The sequence below is a fragment of the Nycticebus coucang genome, chromosome 11 (assembly GCF_027406575.1).
Source record: "Nycticebus coucang isolate mNycCou1 chromosome 11, mNycCou1.pri, whole genome shotgun sequence".
NCBI lineage: Eukaryota > Metazoa > Chordata > Mammalia > Primates > Lorisidae > Nycticebus > Nycticebus coucang.
This window is the reverse complement of record NC_069790.1, coordinates 1,586,328-1,611,424: the sequence shown is the minus strand read 5'-3', so window position 1 is coordinate 1,611,424 and position 25,097 is coordinate 1,586,328.

Sequence of the window (25,097 nt, the reverse complement as noted above, 5' to 3'; positions counted from 1 at the left end):
TAGTGTGTGTCACACTTTATGGGGGCAAGACATGATTGCAAGAGGGACTTTACCTAACAATTGCAATCAGTGTAACTGGCTTATTGTACCCTCAATGAATCCCCAACAATAAAAAAAAAAAGAAAAAAAATAATTCAATGTGGAGAATAAAGCTTAAAAAAGCTAAAAAAAAAAAAATATATATATTCAGTGGGGGAAATACTCCCTATTTAACAAATGGTTCCTGGTGAACTGGCTGGTGAGCTGCAGAAAACTGAAGCTGGACTCCCAACTTTCACCATTAAAAAAAATTGATTCTCACTGGATAAAAGATTTAAACTTAAGACATGAAACTATAAAAATACTAGAAGAGTGTAGAGAAAACACTTGAAGAAATTGGCTTGGGAAAATATTTTATGAGGAGGACCCCCAGGACAATTGAAGTAACACCAAAAATACATTACTGAGATCTGATCAAACTAAAAAGCTTTTGCATAGCCAAGAGCACAGTAAGTAAATCAGACAGCCTTCAGAATGGGAGAAGATTTTTGCAGGTTATGCTCCTGACGAAGGTCTGATAACTAGAATCTACAGAAAACTTGAACTAATCAATAAGAAAAGAATAAATAACCCCATTTCTATGTGGGCAAGAGATTTGAAAAGAAACTTCTCTAATGAAGACAGGCACATGGCCTACAAACACATGAAAAAAATTCTCATCATCCTTAATCATCAGAGAAACGCAAATCAAAACCACTTTGAGATATCATCTAACTCCAGTAAGATTAGCCCACATCACAAAATCCTAAAACTACAGATGTTGGTGTGGATGCGGAGAGAAGGGAGTGCTTCTACACTGCTGGTGGGAATGTGAGCTAATACAACCTTTTTAGAAAGAAGTTTGGAGAACACTCAAGGAACTAAAAGTAGACCTGCTGTTTGATCCTGCAACTCCTCTACTAGGTATATACCCAGATGATCAAAAATTATTTTACAATGAAGGCATTTACACCAGAATGTTTATTGCAGCCAAATTCATAATAGCCAAGATGTAGAAACAGCCCAAGTGCCTATCGATCCATGAATGGATTAACAAATTGTGGTATATGTATACCATGGAATACTACGCAGCCATAAAAAATATGGAGACTTCACATCTTTTATGTTTAGCTTGATGGAGCTGGAATGTATTCTTAGTAAAGTACCTCAAGAATGAAAAAGAAAGCATCCAATTACTCAATACTAATATGAAATCAATATACAATCATCTACACACTCAAATGAAAGGCAAAACATAACTATAGTCCATAAAGTAGAAGGGAAGAGGTGAGAGAGGGGAAGGAAGGGGAGATATGGGATGAGGGAGGGTATTTGGGGGATCTCACCTAATGTGCATAATACAATGGTACATTTCAAAACTATTAAGAAATGAGTATAATTGTGATAGATGTGTTACTTAGTTCTATGTAAGCATTTCACATTGTATATTGAACCATTACCCTGAACCCATAAATGCATCAATGTATAAAGTTGTGATTTAATAAAAAAATAATTTAAAAAACCTTAATTGATCTGAGAAGTATGATATCTTATAGCACCATAGTAGGTGGGGACTTTAACACTCCTCAGATAGAACTGGACATATTATCTAAATAGAAAGTAAACAAAGAAAGAAGGTAATTAGGGTGGCACCTGTGGCTCAGTGAGTAGGGCACCGGCCCCATATACCAAGGGTGGTGGTTTCAAACCCAGCCCCAGCCAAACTGCAACAACAAAAAAAAAAAAAAAGAAAGAAAGAAAGTAATTAAATGCAACCTTAGAATAGTTGGACTTAATACAAAACACAGCATTCCAAAGTGAAGGATATACATTCTTCTAATCAGCCCATATGAAATGCTCCAAAAGAGATCAGGTCCTAGGATACAAGTCAAACATCAACAAAACTAAAATAATTGAAATTATACCTTGTGTCTTCTCAATATAAGGCAATAAAGGTGGAACTCACAACCAACATACATTTTCATTCCCATGAAAGGCATGGAAACTTAACAAAATTTTGCTGAATGACAGTTGGGTCTAGGAGGAGGTAAAGAAAGAATTATTAAATTCCTTGAACATAAAAATAATGAAGCAATAGCTACCAAAATCTGTGGGATACTGCAAAAGAAATCATAAGAGGGAGATTAATTTTATTAGATGCCTACAATTACAAAACAGGAAGAGAACTCATCAACAATCTAATGAATCATCTCAAGGAAATAAAAAAAGAAGAGCAATCTAATCCTAAACCTGGCATAAGAAAAGAAATAACCAAAATTAAATCAGAAATAAATGAAATTTGTTAAACCAATCTTATTACCCTGGGATAAAACCAACTTGATCAGTGTATAATTTTTTTGATGTATCATTCAATTCTGTTTGCTAGGATCTTATTGAATTTTTTTGCATCAATATTCATTAATGATATTGGTGTATATAGTATTTTCTTTGTTCAGTCCTTTCCTGATTTGGAGTTCTTTTTTGGAAGTTTGGCAGAATTCTGATGTGAAGCCATTTGGTAGTGGACTTTTCTTTTTTTCGAAGATTTTGTATAGTTGATGCTATTTTAGTGCTTGATTCATGTCTATTCAAAATTTCTGCTCTTTTCTGGTTTAGTCTAGAAAGGTGATGTGCTTCCAGGTATATTTCCTCCAGATTATCATATATCTGAGAATATAGTTTTTGTAGAAATCATTGAGGATTTTTTTAATTTCTGTGGTTATCTGTTGTTATTTCTCCTTTATCATTTTTGATTGATGTTATTAGAGATTTTACTTTTCTGTTTCTGGTTAGGCTAACCAAAGGTTTATCAATTTTATTAATCTTTTCAAAGAACCAACTTTTTGTTTCATTGATCTTCTGAATGATTCTTTTGTTTTCAAGTTCAACACATGCAAATCTATAAATATAATACACTACATAAATAAAATAAAAAACAAAGACCATATGATTCTATCGATTGATGTAGAAAAAGCTTTTGATAATATCCAGCATCTTTTCATGATTAGAACACTTTAAAAAATAGGCTTAGAAGGGACATTTCTTAACTGATAGAGGCCATCTATAGCAAACCCACAGCCAATATCATATTGAATGGAGTAAAATTGAAAACATTTCCACTTAGATCTGGAACTAGAAAGGATGCTGTCACCACTCATATTCAACATAGTAATGGAAGTCTTGGACATTGCAATTAGGCAAGAGAAGGGGATCAAGGGTGTTCTAATGGGGTCAGAGGTGGTCAAACTCTGACTGTTCATGGATGACATAATTTTATACCCAGAAAACCCCAGGGATTCAACTACAAAGCTCTTAGAAGTGATTAATATAGCAGTGTCTCAGGATACAAAATCAATACTTACAAATCAGTAGCCTTTATATATGCCAACAATATTTATCTGTTTTATAGTAGTGCCAAAGAAGATTAAATACCTTGGAAGTTATCTAACAAAGGAAGTGAAAGACCTTTATTATGAGAACTATGAAACCCTGAGAAAATAAATAGCTAAAGATGTTAACAAATAGAAAAACATGGCTTGGAAGAATCAACATTGTTAAAATATTCATACTACCCAAAGCAATCTACAGATTTAATGCAATCTCTATCAAAGTACCAGTGTCATACTTTAAAGAACTTGAAAAAATGTACTTCATTTTATATGGAATCAGAAAAAAAAACCCTCTAACAGCCAATACATTACTTAGAAATGAAAACAAATCAAGAGGCATCACGTTACCAGAATTCAGATTATACTATAAATTTATAGTGATCACAACAACTTGGTACTGGCACAAAAATAGTAGATATATGGAGGAGCATAGAGAACCTAGAGATGAACTCAAGCATATCATCACTTGATCTTTGATAAACCTAACAAAAACATACTCTGGGGAAAGATTCCCTATTTAACAAATGGTGCTGGGAGAACTGGCTAGTGACCTGTTAGAAGACTGAAACTAGACTCTAACCTTTCACCACTAAGAAAAATTGATTCTCACTGAATAAAAGATTTAAAATTAAGACATGAATATATAAAAATACTAGATGAGAGTACAGGGAAAACAATTGAAGTACTTGGCCTAGGAGAATATTTTATGAGGAGGACCCCCAGGCAATTGAAGCAACACGAAAAATATATTACTGGGATCTGATCAAGCTAAAAACTTCTGCATAGCTAAGGAAACTGCAAGTAAAGCAAATAGGCAGCCTTCAGAATGGGAGAAAATTTTTCTAGGTAATGTTTCCACTGAAGGTCTCATAACTAGAATCCATAGAAAACTCAAACTAATCAATACAGAAAGAACGAACAATCCCATTTCTCTCTGGGCAAAAGACTTGAACAGAAACTTCTGTGAAGATGACAGGCTCATGGCCTGCAAACACATGAAAAAATGCTCATCATCTTTAATCATCAGAGAAATGCAAATCAAAACCACTTTGAGATTCCACCTAACTCCAGTAAGATTAGCCCACACCACAAAATCCCAAACTGCAGTTGTTGGCATGAATGTAGAAAGAAAGGAACACTTCTACACTGCTGGTGGGACTGCATACTAATATAGCCTTCTTGGAAAGAAGTTTGGAGAATTCTCAGGGAACTAAAAGTTGACCTACCATTTAATCCTAAAATGTCATTATTAGGTATCTACTCATGTGAAAAAAAAAATCATTTTACAAATGATTTGTAAACATTTTAGACATTTTTACAAGAATGTTTATTACAGCCCAATTCACAATAGCCAAATCATGGAAGCAGGCCAAATGCCCATCAACCCATGAATGGTTAAACAAATTGTGGTATATATATACCATGGAATACTATGTAGCCATAAAAGAGGGAGACTTTACATCATTTATGTTTACCTGGATGGAGCTAGAACATATTCTTCTTAGTAAAATATCTCAAGAATGGGAAAAAAGTGTATCCAATTTACTCAATACTACCATGAAACCAATATATAAATACTTACACATTCATATGAATGATAAAATACAAAGATAATCCAGAATGAAAGAGAGGAGAGGAGGGGGAGGAGAGGGAAAAGGTGAGGGTGAAAAGAGGGAGGGTATTTGGTGGGATCTCATCTAATGTGCACAATGCAAGGGTGGTATTTAAAATAACAATTAAGAGTATGTCATAAATGTTATACCACACAATGAGTAAGTGAGGTGATGGGTATGTTAATGACTTTGATTTAAGAATTCCCTATTGTATACCAAATCATCACATTGTACTCCATAAATGTATACAGTTATGATTTAATAAAAATAAGTTTAAAAAATTAAGAAATGAAATTGAACACAAAAGAATTATTCAGAAAATTAATGAAATAAATAGTTGGTTCTTCAAAAAGATAAACAAAGTTATTAACTTTTGGACAGGTTAACTATAAACACAAAAGTAAAATCTCTAATAACTCCAATCAGAAACAAAAAGTGGGATATAACAACAGATACCACAGAGATATAAGAGATTATCTCTGACAACCACAAAAAATGATATGTCCAGAAATTTGACAATGTGGAGGAAATGAACCAATACCTGGAATCTCATCATCTCCCTAGAATTATTCAGGAAGAAATAGATCTCTTGAACAGACCAATATCAAGCATCAAAATTGAAGAAACAATAAAAAATCTTTCAACAAATAAAAAGCCCTGAGCCAGATGGCATAACACCAGAATTCTATCAAACCTTCAAAGAAGAGTTTGTACCTATATTGCACAACCAATTCCAAAACATTAAGAAGGAAGAAACCTTCTTCAACACGTTCTATGAAGCAAACATCACCCTGATATCAAAACCACAAAAGGACCCAACTGAAAAGAATAACTACAGACCAATTTCACTAAAAAATATCAATATTACTTTTATTGCGTAAAAATATTCAATAAAATCTTAGCTAATAGATTGCAGATAACATTAAAAAATATTTAGATCATGATCAAGTAGGCTTCTTTCCAGGGATGCAAGGCTGGATTAAAATAGAAAATCCGTGAACGTAATTCACCAGGTCAAAAACAAAGACAATACGATCCTCTCAATAGATGCAGAAAAGGCATTAGACAAAACTCAGTATCCTTTTTTCCAACAAGAACACTTAAGAAAATAGGCACAGGTGGCAAATTTCTTAAGCTGATTGAAGCCATTGATCAGAAACCCACAGCTAATATCACACTGAAGGGTGTAAAACTGAAAGGTTTTCCACTTAGAACTGAAACCAGACAAGGATATCCACTATCACCACTATGATTCACATAGTTCTGAAAGTTCTAGCAAATGCAATCAGTCAGGAGAAGAATATAAAGGGCATAATAGGGGCAGAGGAGGCCAAACTGTCACTCTTTGCCAATGATAAGACCTCATACTTAGAAAATTCCAGAGACTCAACTATAGGACTCCTGGAATTGACCAATAAATACAGTAATGTCTCAAATTACAAAAATCAATCTCCACAAATCAGTAGCCTTTATATATACAAATAATAACCAATTTTGGAAACAAATCAAGGGCACAATTCCCTTCACAGTAGCTTCAAAGGAAATGAAATATCTAGAAATATAGCTACCAAAGAGGCGAAGGATCTCTACCAAGGGAATTCTGAAACATTATGAAAGGAAATAGCAGACGACATTAACAAATGGAAGAACATACCATGCTCTTGGCCTGGAAAAAAATCAACATTGTTAAAATGTCTATAATCCCAAAGCAATTTATTGATTCTATGCAATCCCCATTAAAATATCAACATCATACTTTGAAGAACTGGAAAAAAATAGTTCTTCCTTTTATATGGGACCAGAAAAAAGAACTCATATAGCCAAAGCAATTCTTAGTAATAAAAAGACAGCACCACCCTACCAGACTTTAGGATATATTACAAATCCACAATGATAAAAGCAGCATGGTTTTGACAAAAATAGAAACATAGACATATGGAACTGAATATAAACCCAACAGATTAAATCAATCTCTTAACACCACCTGATCTTTAATAAACCAAACAAAAGCATATGCTGGGGAAAAGTATCCCTATTCAATAAGGGTACTGGCAGAACCACTTGTAAAGGATTGAAACTGGGCCTGCATTTTGCACCACCTACAAAAATTGACTTAAGATGGATAAAATGCTTAAATCTAAGACATGAAATGAAAAAAATCCTAGAAGAAAACATGAGAAAAATACCTATGCATGTTGCCCAGGGGAAAGATTTTATGACAAAGATTTCAGTGGCAATTGCAATAACAACAAAAATAAATGAATGGGACTTAATAAATGGAAAAGTTTCTGCACAGCTAAGGACATAACAATTAAAGCAAATAAACAACCTTCAGAATGGAAAAGATATTTGCATGTTATGATTCTAGCAAAGGGTTGATAACTTGAATCTACAGAGAACTCAAATTTATCAACAAAATGAACAAACAATCCCACCTATCACTGGGAAAGGGACACAAACAGAACCTCTTCTGAAGAAGACAGATGAATGGCTAAAAAACATATGAAAAAAATGTTCTTAGTTTCTAATCATAGAAATACAATTCAAAACTACCCTGAGATATCACCTCATCTCTGTGAGAATAGCCCACATCACGAAGTCTCAAAGCTGCAAACACTAGTACAGATGTGGAGAGAAAGGAACTTACACTGTTGGTAGGACTGCATACGAATACAATCTCTAGAAAGAAGTATGGAGGATCCTCAAAGATCTCAAAATAGACCTTCCAATTGATCCCACAATCCTATGAAGATGCATCTACATAGAAGAAAAAAATCCTTTTATCACAAAAACATTTGCACTAGAGTGTTTATCGCAACTCAATTTACAATCACCCCCCAGATGTGGAAACAAACTTAATGCCCACCAACCCAGGAATAGATCTACAAATGGTGGTCTATATAGACCATGGAATACTCTTCAGTTATAAAAAAGATGGAGACTTTACATCTTTTGTACTAACCTGAATAGAGTTGAAACACATTCTTCTTTAGTAAAGTGTCCTAAGAATGGAGAAGCAAGAATCCAATGTACTCAATTCTAATATGAAGCCAGTAGAAAATCGAATTCCTGTCCACACAACAGAAAATCTCAATTAAATTAAAGAAGCAGGGAAGGGGATGGAAAGAAGGAAGAAGGGAGGAGGGAAGGGGAATACTGCTCTCCCTTAACGGGCACAATGTGAGGGTATATGGTGTACCTCCTGGGGGCAGGACACAACTACAAGAAGGACTCTACCTAACAAGTACAAACATTGTAAGCTGGTTGTTTCTACCCTCAAATGAACTTAACTTAAATAAATAAAGAAAGAAAGAAAATTCACAAGCCTACCAAAAACAGGGCAGGAAATCTGAAAGGAGGGAAATTACAGGATATGCTTAGGTTTAAAGATTCTTTGTTTTGTAATTGGTAAAAGAAATGAAGCTTTGTCTCAAGGCTTGGAATGTTTTAAGTTAAGGTAAGGAAATCTGCTAATCACAGGTAAGCCACTGGGCATGCGCCAGACATATATTGAGACTCAAATGATCTGTTAAGTGAATCGATGACCTGAAGGTGTGATTTAAGCGTTACCTTACACAGCTTTAGGCTTATTAATGATTTTGTATTTTACTGTTACAAAGAGTAATTCCAAAGGTGTAGGAAATAACTAGGTGTGTCTGACCTCCTTTCTCCTCATCTAGGCTTTAAGGTTTTTGGGGGGGTCTCCTTGGCCAAGAAGAGCTGTCAGTCAGCTGAGGAGCTTAAAGTTTGATTTTAGTTCACAAGGCAAAAATTCAGGGATGTTTGTTTAGAGTGAAATGACCTTTCTGTAGAGCAGAACAGGAATTGGGAATGAAGTCTACTGGAAGGAAACAAGAAAGAACATTATATATACACACTGATCTCAATGTGACAGTAAATGACTAGTCCCTGGAAAGTACATAATTTGGCTACCTCCACAGGTTGTAGGCATGAGAGGCATGAACTAAAAGCTCCCACATGGGTAACTTTAATAGTTTTTCTAGATTCTATGGACTATCGGTCTTTCTTCCTGAGATGCTAATCCTTTGGCTTCATGTAAATGCTGTTCCTGGCTTATAGCAGTGGCCCAGACAGCTTTGGTATTTCAGGGGGTTCCAGAGAAAAGTTCCCATTGCCTAGTGGTGGTGTCCAGAACTAGGTCAGGTCTTAAGACCAGCCAAGAGATGATTGGCATGATATTTCTGCATGATTTGGGGGGTGTGGGTAGGTGAAGGAGGCTAAGAACATCTTTAATCTCGGGGAAATATGGGAAGAGAACTGCTTCTCTGACATCATCCCTTTCTTGTTTTCATCTTCCTTTGTTCTGCTGACAGTGGTGTTTTTCCCTCCAAGAACAATGGCTGCCATTTGCATTACTGAATATGACTTAATCAAATGTTCTTATGCTCATTTCTTCCATCTTTCTGCCTTCAAATCTCTTCAAAACTTTATTCTGTGACTTGCACCCGGCCAACAACCTCTAAGAGAATTCATTCCTTCTTCTGTGCTGTGTCTTTCCCTTGTTGAAAGATCTTGTTTATGTAACTTTGAAACATAACCTGGGGGATAGTGTCACAGAAGGTGCGGACACTGGGGACAACTCACAATCGTGTGAGCAAAGCTATGCACATATTTTGCATTGTCATTTCCCCTTTTGTTCTCAAAAGAATTATAAAGCAGTGCAAGGCATTATTACATGAAAGAAATGTCTTATCAAAACCTATAAAAAGAATTTCATTTTTTCCTCTTGCTCACATGTTATAGATCATTACCCATTTAATGATAATTATTCTTCCATTATAAAATGAAGCCATCTGTTCAACATCTATAGAGATCACTAAAAATAACACAATGATAATAAAAGTCAAACCACTTTTTGGTAATTTTGAACTATTGCAAATTTCAGTTTGTGTGTGTGTGTGTATCATTTTGTAATGCTATTAAAGATTTTAAAAATCTTTTCTTAGTATAACATGTGACTCTGGATTCCTTTTTACTGAAAAAGAATCCACTTATAAAGAAAATAGCCACAAGAAGCATTTGACCAATTGCCCAAGGATATAAAAGTCCTTTAAGAACAAGAGACGTGTGTGGAAAATCGCCCTAGAAACATGCATTGATTTCTGCAAGTGTATAGGCTGTTGAACAAAAATCAGGATCGAATTCCATGAAACCATAATACCTTGAATTCTAAATATACAAGAGAGCTGGGGGCAATGTGAATGTAGTGATGAGAGTCTTCTGGTGCAGGGTGACTGCAAAATATGATTTTTAGTGAGGTCACTGTAAAGAAAGGAATAGGCTCTGTGTATTCAAATTTATGGTCTAGAGAGTTAGTTACAAAACCTCTCTTTTTCTAATTAACCTGGCCCCGAATGCCATTCTAGAATCTAATTTTAAATAGGTGTCACTAGCTTGTGGAGTAAGAATTAATTGATCAAAGCAAACACTGTATAAGATTTTAAATCCCATGCATAATGAAATGAAATGTGTTTTGCTAACTGCTGTTTATACAAGACAGGTTCCTCCTCTACTTCTTCTGTGTCTGAGTTAATAAGCAGAGAAGCAGAGAAAGGGCAGATTAAGCACTGACAATTTCGTTGTGTCATAGAGTTGAACAGTTTCGCTCCTGGAAATCTTCCCTGCACCTTCTGTGTGGCTCTCTGAGGATGGGATTTTCTCCTTCTTCTGTCCTCACGATGATACAAAGTAAATTTATGCAGTAAGAACATGGTCAGGACATTGGAATATTACATAAATTATCAATCAATTTCACTGCAGAAAAATGTACTTTTTCTAAATATTAATAATATTTATTTAAAAGCCTATTTATACATTCTCAATAGTAGTCGTTGAAAAATTGATGGATTAATAACCAAACTCCTTACAAATTAAATGTTTAAGACTAGTATTGATGGAGATGGCTCATGGTAGGGGCTACATTGTAAACCTACATGAAGGCAAAAAAGAACATTGAGTGAATTTTTGTTTTCAATAAATTTAGGAAAGAAACTGACTTCCCAGACACTTGACTGAATATCTTCTAGGCATCATGGTTCTGTACACTAGATGATGTTAAATTTGAAAGATACGAAGATTTTTGAATATAAAATTTAATCCAAGAGCTACCTCACTAGAAAAATACCCGTGATATTTTTAATAATATTGCTTGGCACCCAGAGTCCCATGAAGTACATTCAAGTCGACAGACCACAAATTAAATGTGCCTCACCAAGATCTTCTGTCTCTTTGGAAGATCTACAGGTAAAGAATGCCAACTCCATGTGTTTTGATACAAAACCACTTTTAAAAAGAAGACATTGTAGAAAGTGACGTAGAGGGAAATAGAAGGGAAACATCTAGTTATCTCCTGGTTCCTGGGAAAGAAGTTTCCTTGACCTCCTTCATCCAGCAGAGCAAGACAAAGATATATTACGAGACAGTGCATTCTAGAGGAGAAACTTCACTTACTGATGGGATGGACCACAGCAAGCGGAGCTCAGCTTACTACAAAGCCGATCACTCCAAGACCTCAAGGAGCCATCATGGGCAATGATTTCCCTCCATAATAAAAAGCAGAATAAGAGGACCAACAATGCTGAAAGACAGCCTAGGGTCCTCAGGGGAGGCTCAGACCGGCATCCCACATCACACAGTAGTGCTCGAGCCCCCACTGAAGTTGGAGGATTCCAGGATCAGAGAGTGTTTCCACTCCTGTTCTAAGTGGGGTCTTACTTCCAGTGGTTACATGCACGTACTTATATAATCCCCTACAGCATATCCACAAGAAAGGCTAAAATACACTAAAAACATTCATGCTTAGGGTACACAGACATACACACAGATGCACATAAACATAGACACACTTTTGCTAGGATGTAAGGTGCATTTTTAAAAATACTGTTTCTCTCTTTAGAAGCTCTTGGGTATCAAAGGGAAACCACTTTTCTATCATCTAAACAGGAATTCTCAAAGAGAAGATTGGTAATATCTAAATAGTTCTTTCCATCCTTGGGAATCAGATACAGATTTAACATGTACAAAGGACACACATCAGATTTTGAACACATACTTGTGTGTATCCATGCTTATATGGATAAGGGTAATGAACTGATCAAAGGCGTGCAGGCAAATTGTGAGTTCTTGGAGTTAGACATGACGTCTTCATTATCACTGTGACTTCCATGCCTAATACACCAAGTAGAAATAAATACAACATGCCGAATAAAGAACAAATAAATCATCACTGAATAATTCTCTATTTACCTAAATTCATGTTCAAATTGTAAATAATCCATATGTTATATGTAGTTTTATTGAAATATTTATAAATAAGGGCAGCATTGATGTAGAAGAAATATGAGAGTCTACAAATGGATAATTTAATTTTACAACAATCTAGCAACTGCTAACTAAATGGCTTTGGTATAGTTTTGTGTGTTTTGTAATTTAAAACTTTTTTTTTTGTAGCTGGAATACATGATTCTAAATAGTAAACGTTAAATAAAACCTAGTTGATCAAGTAGTGCATTTTGGGGGACACAGTAGATTCTTAATAAATCACCTATTTTAAATTACTTTTGTGTATACTAATCACCTAGCCACACCTTCTGGGGGCAAGACATGATTGCAAGAGGGACTTTACCTAACAAATGCAATCCGTGTAACCTGGCTTATTGTACCCTCAATGAATCCCCAACAATGAAAAAAAGTCAAAAAATAAAAATAAAATAGACGGTAAAAAGATTGTATATAGATATATCTGCTGGTATCCTTCCCAACTATTTGCTCTACTTTGTGTCCATTTTCCACATACACTTTTGGTAGGAGCAATGGTCAGGGAAAGTTATCAGAGCACAACTTTTCTACACGGGTTAGTAGCCCAATCAATACACACGCACACAGCTATACGCAAACACAGACACACACGCACATCCGGTACCAGCACCACCGTTTTCTTGTCTATATTTTTTCAAGGTGGCCATATCACCAGGTCGAATGATGGTGACAGTGTGGAGACAATTCCAGAACATCTAATTATACACCCTCTGACCACCGTGGGTGGAAGGTTTGTGGAATTCTGGAAGCACCTCTCTCCTTGCTTAAAATAGCCACTTACTTGTGACACCATTCGGTTGTCTCATACTCCATCTGTTCTACTGCATCAACTCCCCCTGGGCTCCTGTCACCTTTCCTCACAGACAGGCCGAAGCTACCAGGTTTTGTCTACTGCAATCTACTATTCACTCTGTTCTGCCTGTTGCTGCTCATTATGTGGTTAATGATACGAGGCATAGGACATGCATCCATGGCACCTGGAAGTTTGCTGTTAGACTTTCTTCACAGGACACTCTGCTGTATTGGGCTGAATATCACCTGGGATCATGGCTGTACTAAGACTTGCAGTTGCAAGAATGTTAATACAAGGAGGCATCCACTTAGTCACCTGGCTTCTTTCAGCAGGAACGTATGCTCTGAAGTATTTAAGCTATAATTCTACCTAAAAATTGTATATAATATTCTTCTTAGTAAAGTATCTCAAGAATGGAAGAAAAAGTACCCAATGTACTCAGCCCTACTATGAAACTAATGTGGGGCTCTCACATGAAAGCTATAACCCAGTTACAACCTAACAATAGGGGGAAGTGGGAAAGGGAGGGGAGGGAGGGGGGTGGTAGGTAGAGGGAGGGGGATTGGTGGGATCATACCTGTGGTGCATCTTACAGGGGTATTTGGGAAACTTGGTAAATGTAGAATGTAAATGTCTTGGCACAGTAACTGAGATAATGCCAGGAAGGCTATGTTAACCATTGTGATGAAAATGTGTCAAATGGTCTATGAAGCGAGTGTATGATGCCCCATGATCGTATCAATGTATACAGTTATGATTTAATAAAAAAAATAATAATAATAATATTCTCAATCACACACAGATATTGTTTAAATTTTTCCTGGTGCTTCTGTCTTAAGTAAGGCTAGCTGTCCTCCCAGTCAATACCTCTATGGACGAAGGAATGTTTCCTCGTACTATGCAAGTTTACTTGATATAAAAAATAGATCATAAGGGGCAGCGCTTGTGGCTCAAAGAAGTAGGGCGCTGGCCCCATATGCCTGAGGTGGTAGGTTCAAACCCTGCCCCGGCCAAAAACTGCTAAAAAAACAAAATACTCGGTGGCACCTGTGGCTCAAAGGGGTAGGGCGCCGGCCCCATATGCTGGAGGCGGTGGGTTCAAACCCAGCCCCAGCCCCCCCACCCACAAAAAAGAATAGATCATAGGAATAACTGAGTTATTTTTGAAAGTTTTTATTTTGGAATCTTCCTTATATTCTGTTATTTTAGTCAAAAATTTATAGTGGTATGTCTGTACATTTTCTCCTGACAACTTATTTTTATTTTACATTGTTTTAGAACACTCCTATAAGATGAGCAATCATCAAGTATGTAGAATATTTTCATACCCTTCATATTACTAAAGTGGTGCAATGAACACTTTAATGCAAACTTCTGATTGCCTTCTACATCATTTTATTTAAAAAATAATTACAGAAACAGGATTAATGGACTAGAGTATATAAACATTTTTAATGGGCCAGATAAATATTGCCAAATTGCGATTCCTTAAAGCATGCAGCAAAATTAAACTTCCACAAACATTATGTTTGTGAGCCTTTCCAGCCATTTTAGTAATAATGAAGAAAGAAAAGATTAAATTAATGAGTTTCATTGGTGAAAATACAGCTTTATCTGTCTATTATTTGCTTTCTATGCAGAAAAAATGATTTTTATAAACTTTTTCTGTTGTGAATTTTCCATTTGTGTCATTTGGTTGCATTTCTATTCATTACCCAAGTCCTTTGAATGGTAATAGCTGGTGACATATTAATAACATTTCTGTCAAACTGCCTTTGGAAATTTATTCTGTTGTTTATTTTTATGCTTTATGTTAAATACTACATTTTTAATAATTTTAAAATTGCAAAAAAGCTGTAAGAATAGTACAGAAAACTCTTTACCCAGATTAAATTCTAATATTTTGGCAAAAATTTTTATCATCTTCTCTAGATAAAGAGTCAGATACAAATCATAAATATATATATAAATTATATATGTATATATTTATAATAGATAGTGAAATATGCCTACTGAGTAGTCCTTTTTTTATTATTTAACAGGTGGCTTGCACACATGATGCCCTTTGCCCCTCAGTATTTCCCTGGGTGCTTTCCAATAGCTTTTGTAACCACAGGAGAGTTATCCAATTTGATGACTTACCGCTGATGGAATACACCTCCTCTGTAGTCCACGTTTCAGTTTTCCCACCTTGCTCCTGCAACACCGTCTGTAACATTTCTTCTTCACTAGAGAGTCCAGTTCAGGATTCTACAATGCATTTACACTTCTCCCTCTTTGGGCTCTTTTAACCTTAGATCCATTTTAAACTTCCTCTTTTATAGTGTTATTATTATTGAATATAGGCTATTTATCTTGTAGACTGTCTCTCAATTTCAGTTTGTCTGAGGTTTTTCTCATGATAGATTGAGGATTTGGGCCCCCTTGGTGTAAAGGGACATTATGTCCTTCTGAAGTCCAGAGGAGCATGGTGTCCTTTGCTGGTGACGCTTTATCTGATGTTACATTTGATGATCTGTCAGAGATTTTGTGTTGTATTTTTTGTGTTGTTAGACTTGCATTTACTAAATTATGTATCCTTAAGTAACATGCAGTCCATATTGATACTATGCAAATTTCCAACTGTTAGTCAAATCAAACCCCCCGCCCTTGCCTCAGATTTAGCATCTGTGGGTGATTGTTGAATGAAGTCCTCTTTACTGTAGTTGTTGCAAAATGGGGAATTTTCCACCTCCAGCATACCTTCAGATTTATCAGTAAGTTTCTGAAATTCTCTTATGTGAAAGGCTCTTTTCTTCTTCAACATTTATATATTGGTGTATTTATTTATTTGTATGCTATTATATATTCATTAGGCTTGTAAATGAGTGGATTTCTATTTTAATGATGTATAATTCATTTTTTATTTTTTGTTGATAAGGCTTTAAATTTTATGGTTTTTCTTTACAAAATTATTCGGATTACTGTATGTTTACTAAAACCTTTTCTTGGTTTAATAGTTTCTTACAGAACTGTTGTGGTGAGGGACAACGCGAGAAAACAGCAGCTTTGCCGCGAATGCAAGCTTGCTCCTGTAATGTTTTGGAAAACAAGAAACAGGCTACATCTCAGATTGTTATGTAGCAAATGGTTATTTGGGACCACCTTATATAGTCAAGCAGTCACTTACACTCCATTGATCTATAATCAAAGAATTTTCCTTCTAAACAATTCTTAGCTCATTTTAACTTTGCTTGAGGACATCAATTCTAAAAATCAACATCTATTCAAAACATTCCATCTTACATTATTTACGGACATGTTTCAACTATCTATAAAAATCAGAAACTTGGGGGATAATACTCAGGATTTCCATGTGCCCACTGATATTTAATAGACAAGCTTTATGATTTTGTTTATCCACAGAGCTTGAAGCTATACAGCTGTTAAGACAATGTTTTTCGCACATCGTCAACCTCTGGGCTATATCTCCAGCAGGCAGGCTCTTAACCTGTGACCTTATCTGGGCTTACCAACCACATCATAAAGTCACTGCAAATGGAGTATTACTTCATACTTCGCAGGCCCTATATGTTGACGGAGGCAGCTGGCTTAGAGCTACTGGGTTAGCAAAAACCATGTCAACTCGCCTTTCCTTGCCTCAATGGCACACATGTGGAAATTTATTCCACACAAAACTATTCAGATTACTGTATGTTTACTTAGACCTTCATATTACATTAATTTGTAATATGTCATATACTATATATTCTTTTGCAGTGTGAAAATATCCTGCAAATCTCCTCATATACATTCTAGAAATCTGCATTCTCTTTATAGTTACACAGGACTTCATTCTATGGATGCATCATAACCACCCATGTTTGGGCCCTTAGGGAGTTAATGATACTTTGCAATTACAAATAAACTTTTACATATGCATTTTGATATTTTTGAAGGTATATATTCAGGGTAAATTACTAGAAGTGTAATTGGGGGGTCATAGGTAAGTGCATGTATAATTTTATTTATATTGCTGAGTTTACTTCCTTATGGGGTTTAACATCCTACATCCTCACCAGTAATACAGGATTTCCCCCAAAGCCTTACCACACAGAGTATTGTCAAACTTTTAAATTTGGCCAGTTCTCCTTCATCTCTTTTCCTTTTGACTAATTTCCTAGTTTTTTTAATGAGTAATTTTTCATATAAAATTTAGTATAAAATTACCTACAGAAAAGCTTCTTCATATGGTTATAGTGATGGCACTAAATTTGCAACATTTCCTTGTTACTGACCTTAATGGAAGTGCTTCTATGTCACAGCCCCCAGTGGCCCCTATGGCCCTGGACTCAATCACCGCAGAGAAGAACCAGATCTGACACAGATTAGAAGTACAAGCTTGTAGGAGGCGGGCTAACCTTGCTTGCAGGATAGCCCCGAGCAACCTCTGCAGTAGCCTTTTATTGAGACAGCACAAGACAGGTGAGGAGAGTGTTAGACAATGATTGCATGCCTAAGGATCACCATGGGCTCGGGCTCTTTCTCCTCAAGGAGCACCTGCAGACACATCGCCCGAGGGTCCGTTCCCCAGCTGCAAATCATCCTGCTCAGAGGTCATCTGGCTCTTGGGGTCCTCCACACTTCTAGTATTTTCCCATGAACTAAGATGCTGGCTTTAGGTCAGGGTTAAATACAGATTCATGCACACAGTTATGCAAGGGTGTATGTTAAGATGTATGTGTCATTATATATATTACAAAGAAGGCCACAAGCTTTTATATATATATATAGTTTGTTGATTTGTTTATTTGTTTTATGTATTTTGTTTATGGCCAGTTTTTGGCTAGGGCTGGGCTTGAACCCACTACCTTCAGTATATGGGGCCGGCACCCTATTCCTTTGAGCCACAGGTGCTGCCCAAGCTCCTATATATGTTAAGGATCTACCCTGTTTCTATATTTTTGAATGTTTTCTTTAAAAAGTTTGTTGATTATTGTCAAAGCCTTTCTCAGAATCTTTGGGGTAACGTGTGAATTTATTTAGGTCTAATCATATGGTGAATTACATATGCGTAAAGAGATTTCCTAATAGTAGAACTTTTAGAGATTACCATTACATTACCCAGTTGGTTATGATGTATTATTCTCAGATATTGAGTTAGAATATGTCATAGTGTATTTTATTTAGAATGAAAACTTTTCACTCATATTTATGTATTTATCTGAAGGGCTTTCTAGATGGCTATCTTTATTGAGTTGGGTGTCAATATTTTATTTTTCAAGAGAAATTTAATATTTTTTTTTTTTTTTTTTTTTTAGAGACAGAGTCTCACTTCATGGCCCTCGGTAGAGTGCCTTGGACTCACACAGCTCACAGCAACCTCCAACTCCTGGGCTTAAGTGATTCTCTTGCCAACTCCTGGACTTAAGTGATTCTCTTGCCACAGCCTCCCGAGTAGCTGGGACTACAGGCACCCGCCACAATGCCCAGCTATTTTTTGGTTGCAGTTTGGCCGGTTAATATTTTTATTATTTTTCTATTATTTGAAATAATTTATGTGGCATTAAAATTATTTGCTTCCAATTTTTGGTAGAATACCTACCCTGTGATGCTACTAACTGGGGAAACTTCCTTCATTTTTTTCCCTCTATTCCTTAAATGAAAATTGATTGAAGTTTTCTATCTCTGTGGGAATCAATTTCGATAAGCCATATTTTCTAAGCCATTGCTAATTTCATGTAAATTTTCAAATTAATTTGTACAGAAGTGTGAAAAATAGACTCAAGGGCTTTTAATTTATTTTATTTATTATTATTATTATTTTTTTAAGACAGGATCTTACTCTGTTTCCCTGGGTAGGGTGCTGCTGTGTCATCATAGCTCACAATAAACTCGAACTACTAGGTTCAAGCAATCCTCCTGCCTCAGCTTCCTGAGTAGGTGGACACCACAAGAATCCACTTTTTTTTTTTTTTTTTTTCCTATTTTTATTAGAGACAGGATCTTACTGTTGTTCAGGCTGGTTTCAAACACCTGAGCTCAAATGATTTTCCTGTCTTGGCCTCCCTGAGTGCTAAGATTACAGGTGTGAGCGCTTGCTCCCAGTCTAAGTTCTTTATATTGATAGCTACAACTTCTTTATTATTTACCAATTTTTATACTTGTAGTTTAGCCTGTCTCTCTTTGATTAAGATAATAATTTAATTTTCTAATATTTTAATTAAGTTTCGATTTCTTATTTCCTTTCCTATTTCCTTCTTTCTGCTCTACTTTTATTTATTTTTTGCTCATTTTCTAGCTCTTTACATCGGGAATTTACATCTGTTTGTTTTTATTATTTTAAATTTTTAACATGTGTTTTTAAGGTTATGATATCTTTTTCTGATTACTATTGTAAAGCTATCTCCTCACCTAAGATATAGTATTTTTAATATCACTGTTAGAAATGTTGTCATTTCTGTTTATATTTAACATCTAATCCAAGAGTTTCTCAATCATTTTTGTTGTTGTTGATTCCTAGGGGAAAGTACTTTTTATTTCTAATTTCATTTTATTTTAATGAAAAATGTTGTTCGTAATAGTTTAACTTCATGTAACTTATTATTTTCTAGTGATTTATTATCTGATTGATATTGTGACAGTTTCATGTATACCTGAAAAACAGGAATTTTGGGGGGGTGGGTCAATGGCCATTTTTAATATGGAGGTGAGTATTCCATATCCTTTTTTTAATATAAAATTTTTATTTATTTTATTATTTTAGGTTACTGTGAGGGTACAAACAACCAGGTCACAACGTTTGAATTCATTAGGTAGAGTCCTACTCATAATTGTGTCCTGCACCCACAAGGTGTGCCATACACCCCTACATTGTGCCCGTTAAGTGGGACCACCCCAAGCCTTCCTCCCTTTTCCTTCTCCTGCATTCCCCCTTGCCTGTAGCTTGAATGGTACTGAGTTTTTCTCCTATGTGGGCATGAATTAGGTTGTCTATTGGCTTCATATTAGTATTGAGTACACTGGATAATCGCTTCTCCATTCTTGTAATACTTTACTAAGAAGAAGTGTTTTAGCTCCATCCAGGTTAATACAAAAAATGTAAATTCACTATCTTTTTTATGGCTGAATAATATCCCATGGAATACATATACCACAGTTTATTAATCCATTCCTAAGGCATGGGCATTTAGGTTGTTTCCACATCTTGGTGATTGTAAATTGACCTGTGATAAACAATACAGTGCAAATGTCTTTATGAAAGAATGATTTTATTTCTTTCTGGGTAGATGCCAAATAACAGAATTGTGGGGCCAAATGGGAGATCTAATTTGAGATCTTTGAGGATTCTCCATACTTCTTTCTAAAGAAGCTGTATTAGTTTGCAGTTCCAACAACAGTATAAAGCGGCGTTCTCACAACCCCTTCGTAACCATGAAAATACATCCTGCATATCAGATATTTACATTATAATTCATAACAGAAGCAAAATTACAGTTATAGAAGCAGCAAGGAAAATAATTTTATGGTTGGGGGTCATCACAACATGAGGAACTATATTAAAGTGTCACAGCATTAGGAAGGTTGAGATCCACTGGTATAAAGGATTTTTTTTTTTCATTCTGTTGATCTAGCCTAAAATGTTTATTGGACCCCACTTCCTGCCAATTCTTATTTTAGATCGTAATGACACAAAAGAAGAAAATAGATTATATTTTCCCAAGGAATGTATTTTTTATTAGGAGTCTGAAGACAGTGCCCATAGAGGGGGAGTCTGCGGAAGCTCCAAAAGGTGCAGATCGGATGGCAGACACAGGTGGGCAGCCAGGGGCTTGTGGAAAGCAAAAGCATCACAGAAGAAATGAATGGCAGGGGCAAGTTGGATCGCGTCCACGTCAAGGTGCCTCGTTAACCAGGTGTACAGTCTGAAAGGCTTCCTGATGCACTGGGTCACGGAGAATGGTGACCTTACCTGACCTATTTGAGTGAGTCAGTGATGTACCAACAGGACAAGGCTCCCCCTCCAACTCCGCATGCCTTCGTCTCTGCCCCCACTGCTCACGTAAAGATCATCCGTGCTCAGAGTAGTCCTGGGGAGACTCCGAGGTCTTCCCGCTCCTGCGCTCTCTGTCGTGGCAGCCTCAGCACCTGACGTCAGTCGTCCTCTCCAGACTCTCCAGTCTTCCTGCTCCTGCGCTCTCTGGCCTGGCAGCCTCAGCACCTGACGACAGTCGTCCTCTCGGACTCTCCAGTCTTCCTGCTCCCGCGCTCTCTGGCCTGGCAGCCTCAGCACCTGACGACAGTCGTCCTCCCGAGACTCTCCAGTCTTCCTGCTCCCGCGCTCTCTGGCGTGGCAGCCTCAGCACCTGACGTCAGTCGTCCTCTCCAGACTCTCCAGTCTTCCTGCTCCCGCGCTCTCTGGCCTGGCAGCCTCAGCACCTGACGACAGTCGTCCTCCCGAGACTCTCCAGTCTTCCTGCTCCCGCGCTCTCTGGCCTGGCAGCCTCAGCACCTGACGACAGTCGTCCTCCCGAGACTCTCCAGTCTTCCTGCTCCCGCGCTCTCTGGCCTGGCAGCCTCAGCACCTGACGACAGTCGTCCTCCCGAGACTCTCCAGTCTTCCTGCTCCCGCGCTCTCTGGCGTGGCAGCCTCAGCACCTGACGTCAGTCGTCCTCTCGAGACTCTCCAGTCTTCCTGCTCCCGAGCTCTCTGGCGTGGCAGCCGCAGCACCTGACGTCAGTCGTCCTCCCGAGACTCTCCAGTCTTCCTGCTCCCGCGCTCTCTGGCGTTGCAGCCGCAGCACCTGACGACAGTTGTTCTCGCGAGACTCTGGAGTCTTCCTGCTCCCGAGCTCTCTGGCGTGGCAGCCGCAGCACCTGACGTCTGTTGTTCACGAGACTCTGGAGTCTTCCTGCTCCCACGCTCTCTGGCGTGGCAGCCGCAGCACCTGACGTCTGTTGTTCGCGAGACTCTGGAGTCTTCCTGCTCCCGCGCTCTCTGGCGTGGCAGCCGCAGCACCTGACGACAGTTGTTCTCGCGAGACTCTGGAGTCTTCCTGCTCCCGCGCTCTCTGGCGTGGCAGCCGCAGCACCTGACGACAGTTGTTCTCGCGAGACTCTGGAGTCTTCCTGCTCCCGCGCTCTCTGGCGTGGCAGCCGCAGCACCCACCTCAGTGATCCTCCCTAGATTCTCGGTTCTTCCCACTCCTGCTCTCTTTTGCGTAACGGTGCATCTCAGCAACGGTGCACAGCAGCGGTGAGCGTCCACGGTGAACAGCACGTGGCCGGTGTTGGCGACAGCAGTGGCTGTGATTCCTGGAACTTCCTCTAGGATTACGAAAACGACTTTGCTGCAACTAGATTCTGTCCCAGAAGTCACAACGTGCAAAACCAACCAGGATGCCGTGCCCTCCATTAATGCACTGGTGAAGGAAGGAAGCTTATGCATGAAGGATCACGGCCACCTCTCAACTGCCTAATGCGCTCAGTCAGCCTTGACTAAATCCGACACAGAACAGGTTTGGAAAACAGCACTGCTGTGTGCTGTGGGCTCCATCCTACGCAGCCGCGGAGGTTCCAGGGGGCAGGCCTGCTTTTCACTCAGGACGTGCTCAGTGACGTACTCCGGATTCTGAACATCTCCTGTGGAAGAACGCAGAGGACGATGCACACGGAGGGGGGTTATGGAGAGCCACACCATTATAGGTTTAGTGATCAAAATATTCTGTGCAAGGAAATCTCTGAATTTTCTTATGGTTTTTATCATCATTCTGAATTTTTTTTTCTGTTAGTTTTGTGTGGTTTCTTAAGTTCCAGTAAACCTATTTGGCACTGAAAAAAAATAAAATTTCAAAAAGTGTGAGAGCAGACTGTGCAGACGTTTGTGACAAGAGCATCAGCCAGGGAGCCACCGAGTTCTCGAGCAGGAGCGTCCTGTTTCAGAAACACGGAGGGGCTGCTGGAGGCCCCAGGGAGAGTGGGGCAGGAGATGGCTTGCAGGGGAGCCAAGGAGCTGCGAAATTAGGGTCCGTGCTGTGGTGGAGAGGCCAGCATCATCAGAGGCCGCAAATGAGTTTCTTTCCACATAATAGCGCAGAGAGGCGGGTCTCAGGGGTTAGGCAGCTGTCAGTCACAGGTTCATCCACACGGCTTCCTCCAGTCTTGGCCTATTTATTTATTTTATTAAGTCATTTGTACATAGATCATAAATACATTTATGCCATTATGGGATTTGATGTGTTGATTATTTATACAAATTGGAGTGCTTACATCCTACCAATCAACATAGCTTTCACTTCCTTTACCCAATTACAGTGTTAAGACATTTGTGTTCTACACCTGATAGATTCAACTTGTACTTGCAATGTGCTCCATGGGTGTGGTCTCCCTACCACCATCCCTCCCTTTATCGACCCACCCTCCCTTCCACTCTCCCTCCCTTTCCCTCCTTCATCCTGGACTATAGTTATGTTTCAGTCTTCATATGCAAGTGTGAGTGATTATAAATTGGTTTCATGGTAGTACTGAGTACATTGGTTTTTTTTTTTTTCCATTCCTGAGATACTTTACTAAGAAGAATATTTTCCAGCTCCATCATATAAACATAAAAGAGGTAAAGTCTCCATTTTGTCTTTTTATTTCTTATGCTCTCGCTCTCATTTCATGACCAAAACAAGAAGCGCTAAATTCCTGTTCCAAAGTTTTAGCCTGAAGAGAAAGGAGAGAGAATAGAAGTAGGAGGTAAGGAATTCCCTTTTCTAACATGTGATTCCACTCACCTTGATCTCTCATCCAACTCCAGCAAATTTAATAAGCGGCCCCTCCTGGTGCACAAGGCTGGGAAACAACCCCAACCGGGATGTCCACGCCTGTGGACAAGGGGACAGTGGAGCCTGGGAAGCCGGCAAAGCCCGCAGGGTGTTCCACTGAGACCTAGACCATGAGGCAGAAACATTTGGGAGCTGAGCAAAGGAGTAACCCGCGTTTGTTTGACAGAATGACTGGCTGATCATCACGTCTTTACCATGCAGTAATCTATTTGCAATGCTTTTGTTCCATATACTGTGCAATTTTATGTAAATGCTTCTGTTTCATGAGTATCTCTTCTTCCCATCAACTTAGTACTTCCACAGTTTCTACACATAGAATATAATATGCAGGGAAGGAAAAACCAAACAAAAGGAAACCTTTTCCTCTACTCTCGAAGTTTTCTGGCTAGGAGCTCTGCAACTTAGAAAAGTGACACATGAACAAGAAAAAGGCAGAATTCATTAACACGACCCAGCCCACATCACCCGGGAGAATCCTCAGAAATGAAAGACTCATGGGGCTGGTTAGAACGGCTGGGGGGTGGGGATTCATGTAGCAAAGTAACAAAGAACGATAAATTTGTAGAGAAGTGACAAGAGGAAAGGGGTTTAGATTTTTTCCATATTACTATGAGGGTACATACAATTAGGTGGCATTATCTGCATTTGCAAGGGAAGGTCAAGGTCTAGGTTGTAGTTGTGTCTTTGCCCAGGGAACAAGCCATGCACCTGCTCCTTGTTCCTGCTGGGAAGGAACCCATTGACCCCTGTCCCCCTCTTGGAATTGAGATGTTCTTTCCTGTGAGGGTGCTGTTGTTAATCTACATGTTTCAAATTAGTACTGAGCAAACGGAGTGCTTGTTTTTCCATTCTCATTCTTGTGATAAGTTAGGAAGGGTTCTCCAAATCCCTCCAAGTTATAACGAAGGATACAAAATCTCTGTGAGTAGTAAATTGTGGGAAGGTAAACACCTGGGGGAAAAAATGAACTAAGGATTTGGGGGACAGGCCCACCACAGTGCTAACTTTGCATCTTCTGTGTGGCTGTTAAATGTCCAGCTGGAGGGGATGTGCTGCCATCCGCACCGCTGCTTGAGCCAGACCAGGGAGCTCCAGGAGGTTTCTTCCTGCATCTGCTGAACCTTTACTGCTGTAAGCT